This window comes from Ursus arctos, unplaced genomic scaffold (genome assembly GCF_023065955.2).
Source record: "Ursus arctos isolate Adak ecotype North America unplaced genomic scaffold, UrsArc2.0 scaffold_5, whole genome shotgun sequence".
Lineage (NCBI taxonomy): Eukaryota > Metazoa > Chordata > Mammalia > Carnivora > Ursidae > Ursus > Ursus arctos.
In genome coordinates this window covers 15,148,408-15,166,468 of record NW_026623067.1, presented here as the reverse complement: position 1 = coordinate 15,166,468, position 18,061 = coordinate 15,148,408, and positions in this window count along the sequence as shown.

Sequence of the window (18,061 nt, the reverse complement as noted above, 5' to 3'; positions counted from 1 at the left end):
GCATTCCTTCATCCCTGGCCTGTACAGCAGCTGCCCATAGAGGTTCCTCCCCTTCCGGACCTTCCCTCCTCCTCCCCAGCCCGAGGGGGCCGATGGGAGGGCTGGTCCTTGCCAGTAAGGTGCACCTCCCACCTCTGGGACAAAAGCGGGAGCGGGGGGGGGGGGGGGGGGCGGGTATCCACAGTGTCTGCCCCTCGCCGCCTCTGCCTGCAGGGAGGTGGGGATTTGGCTGCTGGAGAGGTCCCTCGGGACTTCGGCGGGATCCACAGCTTGGCCCTGGGCCTGAGGAATGTACCAGGGCTTGGGGAAGGCCTCCCCAAAAAGGCGGGGTCTTGCTGGTGGAGTCACATTGCAGTCACAATGGGAAGGGTTCCTGAGGGATCAGCAAGGGCAAGGCAGAGACACCGGGACGGCGTGTCATGTTGAGGGACCTGGAAGCAGCTCAGGGTGTCCCTGGTACCAGATGCGGTGTAGGAGCCTGGGGAGGTGGGCAGCAGAGGGAAGGCTAAGGGGACCCATGAGGACCTGGGAAGGCCACCCTGAGCAACAGGGACATCATTCCACGGGCGCAGGGCTTTCGAGCAGGAGAGAGTTTCTGAGCAGGGAGACGTGGTTAGGTCTGTGTTACAGAAAGATCCCTCGGGGGCTGGGCCAGGGGGGTGGAGGATGGAGTCTGGGGGAGGGAGAGCTCAGGCTGAACAAGACGTGAAGCCAGACTGAGGCCAAACAAGGACACTAGAACTTAAAGCACAGGCACCTAAAGCCGCAGGAAACATTAAACCGGTGCAACCCCTAGGTAGCCAGACCAACAGCAGACCTCACATTAAAGTCCGTAGCAGTCCCTATACCCGATGCATCACGCGTTACAAATCACACACTTGAGCCATGCTAAAAGGCAAGGGGAAAAACAGACTGAAGAGAAGAGCAAAACTCAGAACCAAACTCAGATCTTACTCAGGCTTTGGAATTACAGGAAATTTAAAATAACTCTGACTCGTATGTTAAGGGCTTGGGATATTAGGATTTATCAGAAATATCCATTTGGTCATCTGAATGACCAAATGGATATTTCTTCTCACATATTTGGTCTTCATCCGTGGTTCCTGGCTCACAGCTCATAAAAACCCTTGGCATTTCCTCGCTAAGAAGAGCAACGGGAGCATCTTTGGTTATAACGTTTGGTCTCTGGTCCTCGGTTCCAGAAATCACTTGAAAGCCGTAAAGGTGAAATGGGTGTCTTGTTATTCATTATAAGCCCCTTTACACTACATCTGGGTTAGGGGGGCGGGGCTTTCCCTAAGATTTATTTATTTATTTTGGGGGGGGAGAGAAAATGCACAAGCAGGGGGAGGGGCAGAGGGAGAGAGAGAGAATCTCAAACAGACTCCGTGCTGAGTGCGGAGCCTGACGCAGGGCTCGATCCCACAACCCTGAGATTGTGACCTGAGCCAAAACCGAGAGTCAGATGTTCAACTGACTGAGCCAACCTGGTGCCCCTCATTTTTAGCTTGAATAATGTGTATGTGGGGGGGGTGTATTCTTTAGGATTTTCTATATATGGGATTAAGTAATATGTAAATAGAAATAGTTTTTCTTCTTCCTTTCCTGCATAGATGCCTTTAATTTCTTTTTATTGCCTAACTGCCAGGCTAGAACCTCCAGTACAATGTCGAACAGAAGTGACAAAACAGACATCCTTGTTTTGTTCTTGATCTTAGGGAGAAAGCTTTGGTTCTCGACATTAAGTATGATGTTAGCCCTGCGGTTTTTGCAGATATCCTTTATCAGGTTGAGGAAGTCCCTTCTATTTCAGATCTTTTGAGTGTGTGTATCATGAAGGGGTGTTGAGTTTTGTCAAATGTTTTTTCTGCATCTATGATGCGATGCATATGAGATGATCACGTGGGTTTTGTCCTTTTTTTTTTTTAAGATTTTATTTATTTATTTATTTGACAGAGAGAGAGACAGCCAGCGAGAGAGGGAACACAGGCAGGGGGAGTGGGAGAGGAAGAAGCAGGCTCCCAGCGGAGGAGCCTGATGTGGGGCTCGATCCCAGGACCCCGGGATCACGCCCTGAGCTGAAGGCAGACACTTAACCACTGTGCCACCCAGGCGCCCCCGTGGGTTTTGTCCTTTATTGATATGGTGTATTGCATTAATCGATTTTCAGACGTTAAACCAACCTTTATTCATTTTATTTTATTTAAAAAATATTTTATTTAAAACCAACCTTTATTCTTGAGATGAATCCCACTTGGTTATGGTATATACTCCTTTTTTATACATTACTGGATTCAATTTTCTAGTATTATGTTGCGGATTTTTGCATATACTTTCATGAGAGAGATTGGTGTGTGGTTTTCTTGTAACATCTTTGGTTTTGGTACCAGGGAATACTGGCTTCAAAGAATGAGTTAGAAAGTGTTCCTACCTCTTCCATTTTTTGGGAGAGTTTGTGAAGAAACTTCGTTTGGGAGGAAACTCATTCATTTTTCTTTAAATGTTTGGTAGAATTCTCCAGTGAAGCCATCTGGGCTTGGGCTGTGTGTGTGTGTGTGTGTCAAATGTTTTAATGACTAATTCAGTGTTTTTCCTTGTTGTTCTGTTCAGGTCTTTCTATTTCATCTTGAGTCAGTTTTGGTCATTCGTGACTTCCTAGGAATTTGTTCATTTCATCTAATTTATCTAATTTGTTGGCATACAGTGCATAATAGTTCCTTATACTTCTTTTTATTTCTGTAAGGTTGACAATAATATCCCCTTTTTCATTCCTGACTTTAGTAATTTGAATTCTCTTTCCTTTCTCTCTCTCTCTCTCTCTCTCTCTCTCTCAATGCCCCCTCCACCCCCATCCACTCAGTCTAGCTAAAGGTTTGATAATTTTGTTGGTCCTTTCAAAGAACCAAATTTTGGCTCCATTGATTTTTCTCTATTTTTTAATTCTTTGTATCATTAATTTTTACTCTAATCCCCATTATTTCCTTTCTTTCTCTTGCTTTGGGCTTAGTTGGCTCTTCTTTTTTCAGCGTCTTCATATGCAAAATTAGGTTATTGATTTGAAATCTTTTCCCTTATTAATATAGTTGTTTACAGCTGTAGGTTTCCCCCGAAGCTCCGTGTTCACTACAACACCTAAATGTTGGCATGTTTTTTCTCTTTCATTCATCTCAAAGTATTTTCTAATATCTCTTGTGATTTCTTCTCTGGCTAATTGGTTATTTAGGCATGTGCTGTTTAATTTCCACATTTGTGGAATCCCCAAATTTCCTTCTGTTATCTTATTTCTCATTTCCCCCCACTGTGGTCAGAGAATGTGCTTTCCACAATTTCGATCCTTTTAAATTTACTGAGGTTTATTTTATGGCTAGCATATGGTCCCTTCTGGAGAGGTTTCCAGATATACTTGAGAAGAATGTGTTTTCCGCTACTGCTGGGTGATTCTGTACCTTTTTTTTTTTTTTTTTTTGACATTAAAAAAAAAATAACGTTTAGCCAAATTAATTTCACCCCTTCCAGATATTTACAAATTATCAGACACACTTGTCATACCAGGATTTATCTAAGGTGTCCAGTGAAACCAGATGAACCCTGCTCAAAAAGTCATCTACTCATCGCAGGACTATCGTTGAAATAGCCATCCCTGACACGTAGCGGAGCCCAACACACACTACAGGCTTTCCGCTCGTGAGTGGACAGCTTAGTCTCCATCTGCAGTTTCCTCACCTCAAAAATGCAATACCTGCTTTGCAACTTTGCTTTGAGTACTAGGAACACTGCATAAAGCACCCATGTCAATGTCCAGCATGTGATAATGCTCAGTAAACACTAGCTATAATCACTATTAGGCTATTTATATGCATCCTGTCTAGTTTAATATGTAGAACACCATAAACTAGATATTATTAAATAATGACTTTAGGAGCGCCTGGGTGGCTCAGTCGGTGGAGCATCTGACTCTCGATTTCGGCTCGGGTCATGATCTCAGGGTCAGGGGATCAAACTCCACATTAGGCTCTGTGCTCAGCCTGGAGTCTGCTTGAGATTCTGTCTCTCCTTCTCCCTCTGCCCCTCCCCCTGCTCTCTCTCTCTCTAAATACATACATACAGGGGCGCCTGCGTGGCTCAGTCGTTAAGCGTCTGCCTTCGGCCCACGGTGTGATCCCAGGGTCCTGGGTTCGAGCCCCGCATTGGACTCCCTGCTCTACTGAGAGCCTGCTTCTTCCTCTCCCACTCCCCCTGCTTGTGTTCCCTCTCTCGCTGGCTGTCTCTCTCTCTGTCAAAAAATAAATAAAATCTTTTAAAATAAATACATACATACATACATAAATCTTTTAAAACAATAATGACATTATTAAATCTGTATTTCCTTCCTTCATAAATGAGACATTATTGGAAAAACTGAGGCTATAGTTCAGTGACTTGCTTAAGTTATCTACACGGAGAGTAAATGCCTGAATTTCAACTCTGGTTTATTTCATTGGAAAGCCCATTTTCCTACCACTTTTGGAAAAATCCTTTCCTCTAGCTTTTTTTTTTTTTTTTTTTTTTTTTTTTTTTTGCATTTGGAGTTTAAGAGAAGAAAGAAAGAAACTTGAATCAGGCTATGCTGAATTATCAGAGAAGAAATAATAAGGAAGCAGAGCCCATGACATATTTTTTTAAGTTCGTATTTTATTCACCCAGTGCTCATCACAAGTGTACTCCTTAGTCCCCATCACCTATTTCACCCATCCCCCCACCCACCTGCCCCCTGGTGACCATAAGTTTGTGCTCTGCAGTTAAGAGTCTGTGTCTTGGTTTCTCTCTCTCTCTCTTTTTTTCCCTTTGCCTGGCTGTTTTGCTTCTCAAATCCCACATATGAGTGAAATCAAATGGTATTTGTCTTTCTCTGACTGACTTATTTCACTACACTCTCCAGTTCCATCCATGTTGTTGCAAGGGGCAAGATTTCATTCCTTTTTATCGCTCAATAATATTCCATTTTATATATATATATAATCTTTTTTTTAAGATTTTATTTATTTATTTGACAGAGAGGGAGACAGCCAGCGAGAGAGGGAACACAAGCAGGGGGAGTGGGAGAGGAAGAAGCAGGCTCACAGCGGAGGAGCCTGACGGGGGGCTTGATCCCAGAACGCCGGGATCACGCCCTGAGCCAAAGGCAGACGCCCAATGACTGCGCCACCCAGGCGCCCCCACATCTTCTTTATACATTCATCTATTGATGGACACTTGGCTGTTTCCCTACGTTGGCTATTGTAAGTAATCTGCTACAAACACAGAGGGGCATGTATCCCTTTTGAATTAGCGTTCTTGTGTTCTTTGGGTAAATTCCCAGTAGTGTGATTGCTAAGTCATAAGGTAGATCTATTTTTAACTTTTTGAGAAACCTCCATACTGTTTTCCAGAGTGGCTGCACCAGTTTGCATTCCTACCAACAGCGTAAGAGGGTTCCTTTTTCTCCACATCCTCTTCAACACCTGTCGTTTCTTAATGTTGTTGACTATGGCCATGCGGACAGGGGTGAGGCCGTATCTCATATCGTTTCGATTTGCGTTTCCCTGATGATCAGTGATTTTGAGCATCTTTTCATTGTCTGTTGGCCATCTGGATGTCTTCTTTGGAGAAATGTCTGTTCATGTCTCCTGCCCATCTTTAAATTGGATTATTTGTTTTTTGGGTGTTGAGCCGTATAAGTTCTCTAGGTATTTTGGATACTAAGCCTTTATCAGATATGTCATTTGCAAATATCTTCTTCCATTCTGTAGGTTGCCTCTTAGTTTTGTTAATTGTTTTCTTTGCTGTCCAGAAGCTTTTCATTTAGTCCCAATAGTTTATTTTTGCTTTTGTTTCCCTTGGCTCAGGGGACCTACCTAGAAAAAAGTAGCTGTGGCCAGTGTCAGAGAATTTACTGCCTATGCTGTCTTCTAGGAATTTCATGGTTTCAGGTCTCATATTTAGGTCTTTAATGCATTTTGAATTTATTTTTGTATGTAGTCTAAGAGAATAGGAGCGCCTGGGTGGCTGGGTCGGTTAAGCGGCCAACTCTTTTTTTTTTTTTTTTTTTTTAAAGATTTTATTTATTTATTCGACAGAGATAGAGACAGCCAGCGAGAGAGGGAACACAAGCAGGGGGAGTGGGAGAGGAAGAAGCAGGCTCATAGCAGAAGAGCCTGACGTGGGCCTCGATCCCAGAACGCCGGGATCACGCCCTGAGCCGAAGGCAGACGCTTAACCGCTGTGCCACCCAGGAGCCCCAAGCGGCCAACTCTTGATTTTGGCTGGGGTTGTGATCTCAGGGCCCTGGGATCGAGCCCCGTGTCAGGCACTGTGCTCAAAGGGGAGTCTGCTTGAGGACTGTCTCTCTCCCTCTCTCTCAGCACCCCCCCACCCCGCTCACGCTGTCTCTCTCTCTCTCTAAAATAAATAAATCTTTTTTTTTAAATGCTCCAGATTCTTTCTTTTGCATGTTGCTGTCCAGTTTTCCCAACACCATTTGTCGAAGAAACTTTTTTCCATTAGACATTCTTTACTGCTTTTTCAAAGATTAATTGGCCATAAAGTTATGGGATTATTTCTGTATTTTCGATTCTGCCCCATTGATCTATGTGTCCATTTTTGTGCCAGGACCATACTGTCTTGAGCACGACAGCTTTGTGACAGAATTTGAAGTCCGGAATTGTGATGCCTTTGGTTCCTTTTTCAAGACTGCTTTGGCTATCCAGGGTCTTTTGTGGTTCCATACAAATTTTAGGATTGTTAGTTCTAGTTCTGTAAAAAATGTCGATGGTATTTCAATAGGGATTGCATTGAATGTGAAGATAGCTTTGGGGAGTATAGACATTTTAACAAAATTTGTTCTTCCAATCCATGAGCATGGAATGTCTTTCCATTTCTTTGTGTCATCTTCAATTTCTTTCATCAGTATTTTTTAGTTTTCAGAGTATAGATCTTTTGCCTCTTTGGTTAGGTTTACTCCTAGATATCTTATTATTTTTGGTGCCATGGTAAATGGGATTTTTTTTTTTTAAGATTTTATTTATTTATTCGACAGAGAGACAGCCAGCGAGAGAGGGAACACAAGCAGGGGGAGTGGGAGAGAAAGAAGCAGGCCCACAGCGGAGGAGCCTGATGTGGGGCTCGATCCCACAACGCCGGGATCACGCCCTGAGCTGAAGGCAGATGCTTAACCGCTGTGCCACCCAGGCGCCCCTGTTGAGTATTTTATCATGAATAGATGTTTTTCTATGTCAAATGCTTTTTCTGTGTCCATCGAGATGATGATGATATGGTTCTTATCCTTTCTTTTATTAATGTGGTGTATCACATTGATTGATTTGGGGATACTGAACCACGCTTGCATCCCAGGAATAAATCCCATTCAATTGTGGTGAATTATTTTTTTAATGTATTCAGTTTGCTAGTATTTTGTTGAAGGTTTTTTGGGGTTTTTTGTTTGTTTGTTTGCATCTATGTTCATCAGAGATAATGACCTGTAGTTCTCTTTTTTTGTGGTGTCTTTAACTGGTTTTGATATCAGGGTAATGGTGACCTCATAGAATGAATTTTGAAGCTTTCCTTCCTTTCCTGTTTTTTGTACTGGTTTGAGAAGAATAGGTATTAACTCTTCTTTAAACGTTTGGCAGAATTCACCTGTGAAGCCATCTGGTCCTGGACTTTTGTCGGGAGGTTTTCTTTTTGTTTTTGGTTTTGTTTAAGATCTTATTTATTTATTTATTTGACAGGGAGCGCGCAAGCAGGGGAGGCAGCAGGCAGAGGGAGAGGGAGAAGCAGGCTCCCCGCTGAGCAGGGAGTCTGACGAGGGACTCAAACCCAGGACCCGGGGATCATGACCTGAGCCAAAGGTAGTCACTTAACCAATTGAACCACCCGGGCGTCCCTATCGGGAATTTTTTGATTACTGATTCCATTTCTTTGCTGGCTATCGGTTTATTCAAATGTTTTCTTTCTTTCTGAGAGCCCACGATTTTTATGAAGTCCCATCCCAGAAACTGCCTAACCCCATAGCCCCAGGGCCATCATAACCTCATGCAGGTTTAAAACGGCATGCGGTAATGACTTACCCTCAGTAATTAGTAAAGGCACCTCGGTAACTAGAATGTCAACGTGTAAAGAAGAGGAATTACTGAAAGAAAAGATTCCCATGAGGGTCTCTAACTTCAAGCAACTCCTCACCTTCTACAGATCTACCAGCATTGACCTTGGCCCAGAGGACTCCTCTGAACCAGCCCCCGCGACAGTACTCGTGTAACTCCCTGGTGATGGTGGTAGGCCTTACCGTGATTCTCCACCTGGGTGATTTTGTTTCCCAAGGGACATTGGCAGAAGTCTGAAGACATTTTTGTTGTCATAACCATGGAGGATGCTCCTGGCGTCTAGTGGGAATACGCTAGGAATGCTTCTCAGCACCCTAGAATCCACAGGTCAGCCCCCACAACAAAGCATGGTCTGGCCCAAGACGTCAGTAGAGCTGAGGTTGAGAAAACCTCGTATAGAACCCCGGCCTCACCGTTCGCTAGCTGTGCGACTTCCTTCCCTCTCCAAGCTTCGGGCTTCTCATCTGCAAAGTTAAATAACATAGCCTAGGCCGCTTGGGTGGCTCAGTTGGTTAAGCGTCTGCCTTTGGCTCAGGTCAAGATCCCAGGGTCCTGGGATCGAGCCCCACATAGGGCTCTTGGCTCGGTGGGGAGACTGCCCCCCCCCACTTGTGCTCTCTTTATTTCTCTGTGTCAAACAAATAAATAAAATCTTAAAAAATAATAATAACGTGTCGATACGAAGTGCCTAGCACAGATAATAGGTGCTCAAATTTAATTATGTCTGACCTATCCTGGGATGCAGGGGGATTTAGTCTTCCTGAAAAATGAGAGAACATTTTTTTTAGATGTATTTTCTTGCTTCCAAGCACAGCTTCTGCTCGTCAAGGTCCTATCACAGCTATGGAGAATTTTTTTCAGTTTATTTAAGTAATCTCTACACCCAACATGGGGGCTCAAACTCACAACCTCAGGAGATCGAGAGTTGCGTGTTCTACTGACGGAGCCAGCCAGGCGCCCCAAAGCTGTGGAGAATTAAAGTGTGTCGATACCTCTTTTTTTCTCACCCCTATCGCTCTTGAATAACTCATACAATTTGGATGAGCCAAGCACAAAAGGGAAGACGTCGCTAAGTTTGGTTCAGATGACTAGGGAAGTTCTGAGATTGGGACATGAGCTATTTCTGGCTTTTAGGTCTGAACCCAGATCTCTGCTCTTAGAGGATTTTTCTCACATCGTACATTCTCAGGCATAGTAACGGTAACTACCACGTTTCACTGACTGAGGGCCAGGAAACCCCTCAGTTTGCAGATGGGGAAGTAAGTTCAGGGAGGATAAGGTCCTAGTAAGGGGTGGGAGGCTGGGATTCCAACCCGGTCTGTCTGCACTTTTCTATGGTTCTAGGTGGTGAGACTTTACCCAAGCCTTGGGCCCTAACTCATTGCGATAGGGAGAGTTCCCTCTAACAGGGTCCTGTGTTGGCACTGTCCTCTCTCTGATAGACCCTCCCTGTCGCTTTCCTTCTCACGACTTCTACTCCTGCACTCCCAGAGAGGACCCCTGATGGGATGAACTATGTTCCCAACAGAAAGAAACTCCAGGGAGAGTTTATTTTCCTGGAACAAACGGAGAAAACATTCTAGGCTCATTGGTTAAAATCAAGTCTACTTGCAAAGCCCTATCATCTGAGCTGCTGCCCCCCCACCTCCCCGACACCGGGCCCCCAAGCTTAACTAAACTGTCAAGAGCACAGGGCAAGTGGATGACAGCCGATGCAAGAGGAAAATGGTCTCCCCCAGACATTTACTTTTTTTTTTTTTTTAAGATTTTATTTATTTATTCAACAGAGATAGAGACAGCCAGCGAGAGAGGGAACACAAGCAGGGGGAGTGGGAGAGGAAGAAGCAGGCTCATAGTGGAAGAGCCTGATGTGGGGCTCGATCCCACAAAGCCGGGATCACGCCCTGAGCCGAAGGCAGATGCCCCAACCGCTGTGCCACCCAGGCACCCCCCAGACATTTACTTTAACCACAAGAATGTTTTTCTTTTGCGGGGGGCGCCTGAGTGGCTCAGTCAGTTGGGCGTCCGACTCTTGGTTTCGGCTCAGGTCATGATCTCTGGGTCGTGGGATCAAGCCCCCGTTGGGCTCCACGCTCAGCACAGAGGCTGCTTGAGATTCTCTCTCTCTCTCTGCCTCCCCCTCTAAAATGAGGGGCGCCTGGGTGGCACAGCGGTTAAGCATCTGCCTTCGGCTCAGGGCGTGATCCCTGCGTTCCGGGATCGAGCCCCACATCAGGCTCTTCCGCTATGAGCCTGCTTCTTCCTCTCCCACTCCCCCTGCTTGTGTTCCCTCTCTCGCTGGCTGTCTCTATCCTGTCGAATGAATAAATAAAATCTTTAAAATAAAAATAAAAAAATAAAAAAATAAAATGAATAGATAAATCTTAAAAAAAAAGTTTTTTGTTTCTAAATTTAATTCGAGTGTCTCTGTGCGGAGCATATGTAAACCAGCCGTTTCACCTTTTCTAAGGCATTTACGCTTTTCGGTCCTTGATCCACCCGTTTTCTGAAGAAGCACTACATAGGCCCTCAGGGAAGACCCTGCTGCATTTCTAGAAGAGATTCAGTCAAATTTTTTAATTTCAGCAATTCTTGAAAAGCTGAACTTTGGCTGATTGTAAGCATGGGGCACACTGACATATATGAACTGGCCATGTATTGTAGACAGAATAGTTCGATAGCTTCTTTATGTGGCGACTCTGACCTGAGTGTCTACAGGGACAACGTTTGCAGGACCCTAAACCCCTCCCAGGAAGACCCAAAGGAGGCAAACCTCTTTCTGGAGGCCTTCCTGTGGCTAATCTCTATGCCTTCTAGAAGAATGGTATGAGTGCACATCGTGTGCACTGCGAAGGAAGGCACTGTGTGTTCACCGCCGTGGTGTAGTTGAGACTTGGTTATGTGAATGTGGGACTGGGAAATCAGACAGTCATGCTTGCACGAAGATCGCGACCTCCTCCCTCCCACCTTTAACAACAGCCAGCTTCTCTTTTAGGGGTCCACCCTAAAGAAAAATAAAGTTGGAATACTACTCAGCCACCAAAACCAAAATGAAATCTTGCCATTTGCAACAACGTGGATGGAACTAGAGGGTATTAGGCTAAGAGAAATGAGTCAATCAGAAAAAGACAACCGTCATATGATCTCACTGATATGTGGAATTTAAGAAACAAAACAGAGGATCATAGTGGAAGAGAGGAAAAAATAAAACAAGACGAAACCAGGGAGGGGGACAAACCCCAAGAGACTCTGAATCATAGGAAACAAACTGAGGGCTGCTGGAGGGGAGGGAGGTGGGGGGATGGGGTAACTGGGTGACGGACGTTGGGCAGGGTGTGTGATGGAATGAGCACTGGGTGTTATGTAAGACTGAGGAATCACTGACCCCTACCTCTGAAACTATTAATACATTATATGTTAGTTAACTGAATCTAAATTTAAAAATGGGGGGGGGGGCGGAGAATCCTGGGAGCTCCTGCTTTTGATGTTTTGAAATGGCTTGAAAAAGCTCAAGTGAGATTGCTGCTGGGTGAGAGGGCACATGGACAGAGAGGTTCTGGACGATGAGAGACTATCTCGGAATTCGGCCTCAGCCGAGCTCCCAGCAGAATGCGGCTGCATGAGTGAATTCAGCCTATCCCAGCAAGAAAGCACTGCCTGAGCCCAGACAACCTACCGAATTCTAGGAAATAATAAATGATTGTCGCTTTAAAAAAATAATAAAATAAAATAAAATAAAATAAAATAAAATAAAATAAAATAAAATAAAATAAAAAATAAAGTAAGCTCTCCGCCCAACATGGGGCTTGAACTCACGACCCTGAGATCAAGGAGGACGCGCTCCACCCGCCGAGCCTGCCAGGTGCTGTGCTTGTCTATCTAGATGTCTGTTTGCCTTCCACACCAGTTATTCCTCAAATGCAAGGTGTTTTATGTAACTACGTGTAACTCAAACAGAAGCTATCTGTAAATATCCCTCAATTTTCCAGGCTTTAGGAAGCATCCTTTTCTTTAAACCCCCGGTAGCAACAGTCCAGACCCCCAAGAACTCACCAGGTCCCTGAGCACTCACTCTCTGTGGGTCCCTTTGCCACTGTCACCACCCTCCCCATCCCACCTGGCCTGAGAACGAGCAGGAGACCCTCTTCTTATCCCCCCCAAAATATAGATAAGAACAGGATATAATAGGAAATAAAACTTTATGGAAGACTCCGGGACAACAGCAAAGAATTTCAGTGCAGAAAAGGTAATTTAAAATTAAGATAATAGACGCCAATTGTTTCATTCAACACATACTCTTAAGCTTCTGTGCCAAATGCTGTTGGAGATGTTGGGCATATAGCGCTTAGCGAGACAGAAAGCCCCTAATTTGAGGGGCTTGCATTCCTGCCAGGGGGAGAGAGAGAGAGAGAGAGAGAGCATGGCCACGCTCTGATTTCAGGGGCGGTAAGAGCTAGGGGAAGCCAGGTTGATGAAGGGGAGATTGACAGGGAGGGAGGTGCTTCTGTGGGGGTGGGAGGAAGGCCCTCTGGCCAGATTTTCTCTTCACACCAGGATGTGAGGCCAGATCGTAGTAGCTTTGAGACAGGATCATTAAAAAAATTTGCGGGCACACGGTTCAACTCCTATGGCGGGGGTGGGGGGGCAGGAGCAGACGCTGGGGAAGAGGGGCGGGAGGCGGTGGAATTCTCAGCGCAGCTGCGGCCCAGATGGGTGGAAAGGAAGGTGTGGGCACAACTTGTTAATGAGTGCGGAGCTCAGGGCCTCTCACAGCCAGCCTGCTCGGTGGGTCTGAATCACCCATCTCGAGTCCCCTTGCCTGCAAGCTACACAGCACGCCCCCTACAAACGCCCGCTCCTTTCCGCCTCCCTGGAGAAGTCAGAGGAGGCTTCCTCGGGAGGCAACAGGAGGAACGCTTGTTTAAGTATCATCCCTATGTTCATTATAATTCGTGTTCCCCAGGAATGGGACACGGAGGAACCGAGAACTGAGCTGGTCTGGTTCTGCTCCCTATTTAAGCGCGGGCCCACTGATGGCAAGTTGCAATGTTTTTGCTTGTAAAAGTATCTTAATGATTCCTCTGATGTCTTAAAAAATGACACAGCCAAGAGTTAGCAAGCTAATAAGCTTCTCACCCTCCAACCGATGACTCCCTGATGACTGTTTTTCAAGAATTTTGCATTTTAATTCTATTCCTTTCCTCTGTTGGTCTCAGCCTCCTTTGGGTTAAATACCATTCTGGACAAGAGGGTGGACCTTTAAGCTTCGGCGGGTTAGGTCTTAATCCAGTAATATTATTCAGCCTCGGAGCCTTTCTAAATGAGAGGTCAAAGTACCTCTCAGAGTCTGGAGGATGAGAAAAGTCTATTAACTCTTCAGCCAACCAACCCAGAGGTTCACATGCTATTCCGCAAAAAGGACGGAGCATAACTTTGTGGTATATACGAACATAAAGTGAAATGGCATTGGATGGTTTTTCCAGGGACTTCCAACAAGGAAGGAAAAGAATCCCAAAACACTAAACACAGACATTTGCAACAACATGGACGGAGCTAGAATGTACAAGGCTAAGCGAAATCAGTCAGAGAAAGACAAATACCATATGATTTCACTCGTATGTGGAATTTAAGAACAAAACGGACTAGCAAAGGGAAAAAAATAAGAGACAGAGACAAACCAAGAAACAGACTCTTTTTTTTTTTAAAGATTTTATTTATTTATTTGACAGAGATAGAGACAGCCAGCGAGAGAGGGAACCCAAGCAGGGGGAGTGGGAGAGGAAGAAGCAGGCTCATAGCGGAGGAGCCTGATGTGGGGCTCGATCCCGTGCCACCCAGGCGCCCCAAGAAACAGACTCTTAACTCCAGAGAACACACCGATGGTCACCAGAGGGGAGGCAGGTGGGGGGGAAACAGGTGATGGGGATTAAGTGAGTGCACGTGTGATGAGCACCAGGTGTTGTAGGTTAAGTGCTGAATCACTAAATTGCACACCTGAAACTAATATTACACTGTAGGTTAACTGGAATTTATTTTTTGTAAGATTTTATTTATTTGAGAGAGAGAGAGAGACAGCATGAGCAGGGGGGAGGGGCAGAGGGAGAGGGAGAAGCAGGGTCCCCACTGAGCAGGGAGCCTAACTTGGGGCTCCATCCCAGGACCCTGGGATCAAGACCCAAGCCAAAGGCAGATGCCCAACTGACTGAGCCACCCAGGTGCTCAACTAACTGGAATTTAAAGAAAAGCTTAAAAAAAAAAAGGCTAAACATAGAATTATCATATGATCCAGCAATTTCACTCCTAAGTATATGCCCCCCAAAATCAAAGACAGCGATTCAGACGCTTGCCCGTCAATGTTCTAAACAGCACTATTCATAACGACCAAAAGGTGAAAACAACCCAGTGTCTACCGATAATTGGACGGATAAACACAATGCAGCCTGTCCATGCCCTGGGACATTAGTCAGCCCTCAGAAGGAACGGAGTTCTGACACGCGCTACGACATGGCTGAACCTTGGAAACATTCCGCTAAGGGAAAGAAGCCAGACACAAAAGGCCACATATTGTATGAGTCCACTTGTATGAAATATCTAAAAGACGTAAATTCATGGAGACAGAAAGTGTATCAGAGGTCATCAGAGGCTGGGTGGGGGGGGAAGGAAATGGAGAATTACTGCTCTAATGGGATGCTGAGAAAGTTCTGGAAGCAGGGATTGGCAATGCTTACGCAACACAGGAATGTAATACCACTGAATTGCATGATTTAAAACGGCGAATTTTATGTTATGTGAATTTTACCACTAAAAGAAGTTGCTTAAGAAACTAAGTTGAGGGAGATAGGACAATTAGGATAATTTCAAGCTGCACTGCAATACTTAGTACCCATTTCCTTTCTTATGAGACACTTGTTATTATTCCTAAAAGGTATGGCTACGTTCCCCTTCTGCTGTGCCAGCAGAATGGACGGGTTTTCTTTCAGCATTTAGTAAATGGAGAGAGTGTTTGAATCAAAGTCTAGAAGAGTGACACGCTCACTCCTGGTGATACAATGACTTTGGAACAGCACTGAGACTAGAATTGTCCAAAATTACATAGTACGTATGGAACTAGGATTCAAGTGCCCCATCTTACTGATTTTTTGAAAAGTTATGCAAGTAATACGTGAATGTTCTCATTGAAAACCCATGCATTTTTCCCCCAGGAAAATTCAAAAGTTCCAAACTGACAGATGTCTCTGGATATCTGAGGCTGGATGAGCTTTTTTCGTTCGTTGAGCTCCAAACCTCAGAACTAACCTCAGTGTTTTCCTCTCCCCAGCTCCACACTCCAGTCAATCCATAAATTCTTCCTTTGAAATGCCTGGTCCTTAAGCTTCCCCCGCCCCCCGCCAAAGTGCCCCATCCTCATTGTCTTGTGACTGTCCTTTCACATCCCTGATCTGAGCTCCTCGCTGTCTGATGTAGGTCTCTCTACTCTGTGATATACACCAGGGATTGGCAAATTCTTCCTGTGAGAAGAGGCTCTGTGGGCCGTACAGGCGCTTTAGCAATGACTCAATTCTGCCCTTGTGGCCTGAAAGCAGATAGGCATAAAAGAACGGATGTGGCTGTGTTCCAATAAAACTTTATTTACACAAACAGGTGGAGGGCCGGAGTTTGACAACCTCTGATGTATGCCACAGGGTGCACACCTCCATCCTCAAATGTCATTTACAATCTGATTCCGCTTTCTAAAGCAATCATCGATAGCTCCTGGCCATCTAGAAGACACATTTCAGACTCCACATCTTGGTATTCAGGGTTCTCATGCTCAGATCTCCACCTGCCTTCCCAAGCCAAAAGTGCACCAGCTAATTGCATGACTCCTCTGTTCTCGCCGGATGGTCCCCTAAGGAAGTCAAGTCAATGCCGCCCATCTTAACTTTACTTTTCACATGTCTCTTACCCAGAAGGTCTCTTTTTCCTCCCAAGATATCTGGATTATATCTATCCTTCACCCTCTGTCTCTAGCCCTACCTCTCATGGAAGACATCCCTGATAAGCCCCAACGTTTGACAATGACTCCCCCTGGCACATCTCCTCTCTCTAGAGTCTTTGTTTGAGTTTAGTAAAGAGAACGAAGTACAGCTACTGTTTGTCTGGGGACACTAGGCTTCTCAGAGGACACGGCCTGCTCTTTGCTGTGATCCACGTGGGGTCTGAATCTCGACTTTGAGTCCACAAATGGAATACAGCCAGCACTCAGGAATGGCTTCAACTGGGTAAAGGAGACACCAGAACAGTCGTTTATAGTGAATGGGTTAACAAACTCCTTTTCAGGGACAGTGAAATGATTACTGGAAGGTTGCTTGAGCCAGATCGACCCTCAATGACAGAGGTCCTCAGGCCCAGACGGGATGCCACGGACATCTCACTGCAGGGACAGACCTGCCCGGGACACTAACATGGTCTGATTCTCTGGCTCTGCTTTCCTGGGTATAAGCCCTGTTCTTTAAACACTGCTTCTCTTTCGATAAGGCTCTGTAGAATGGACTGGATTTCAATTTTGGCTAAACACACTGTCCCTAAGGACATACCTGGCCTATGTCGTTGGATGTTTGCAAATTTCCTCAGACAGATGCCTCCTGAAACATCGGCAGTAACTATCCTTATCCTCATGTCTTGGTTCTTCTAAGAACCAGACCTCTTGTAAGACAAGACCTCATGTCTTTTTACCCTTGGGGTTCTTAAGTTCGGAGGGGAACTTATTTCACCTCCTTTTTTACTGTCCATATTGTGTTCGTGTTTCATATGCCTACTAGGCATGTAAGCTTCTGGAGGAAAGAACTCTCTATAATCCCCTTGCTCCTCAAAACTGTCTCTTTACCACGGACATACTAAGTCACACCTGCATTTTAACATCTCTGGATGATTCGTGCAAATTTGTAACAGCTTTAATTCACCCAGGTAAGGTATACTATTCAGTGGTTTTCAATATATTTACAGGGTTGCGCGACCATGACAAAATCTGACTTTAGAACATTTTCATGATCCCCAAGAGAAACCCCGTATCTACAAGCAGTCACTCCTCCCATTTTCCCACCGCCGTCCTCCTCAGTCCTCGGCAACCAATAGTCTATTTTCTGTCTCTCTAGATTGATCTATTCTGAATATTTTATATAAATGGAAGCATAAAATATGTGTTTTTCTGTGACTGGCATCTTCCATTGAGCAGAATGTTTTCAAGGTTCATCTGTGTTGTAACCGGTCAGTAAGTACTTCATTCCTTTCCATGGCTACGTAATATTCTACTGTATGGGCATACCACATTTGGTTTATCCGTTCAACCATTCATGGGTGTAGGAGTTCACAAAGCTATTGTAAATAGCGCTGCTGTGACACATGTGTGTCCATGTTTGTGTGATGCTTGTGTTCAGTGTTCTTGGAGTGGGACTGCCAGACCAACCGGTAACTCTGGGTTTAACTTTTGGAGGAACTGCCAAATGGTTTTCCAAAGCAGCTGCGCCATTTTGGATTTTTGTCATCAATGCACAGGGTTCTAATTTTTCCGCATCTTATCTGCCTTTTTGATTACAGCCATCCTAATAGGTATAAAGTTGTGTCTCCTCATGGTTGTGACTTGTCGTTCCCTAATGGCTAAGGATGTTGAGCCTCTTTTCATGAGCTCATGGCCAGGATGCATAACTTCTTTGGAGAAATATCTACTCAGATCCTTTGCCCACTTTTAAATTAGATTATGTACCTATTTAAATTAGGTTTAGCATCTGCCTGGCTCAGTTGGTAGAGCACACAACTCTTGGTCTCGGGGTGGTGAGTTCAAGCCCCACGCTGGGCGGACAGCGTACTTAAAAAAATACATAAATAAATAAGTTAGTTTTTTTTTTTTACCTTTTTACTGTTGAGTTGTAAGAGTTCTCTATGTATGCTGCATACTAGACTCTTAT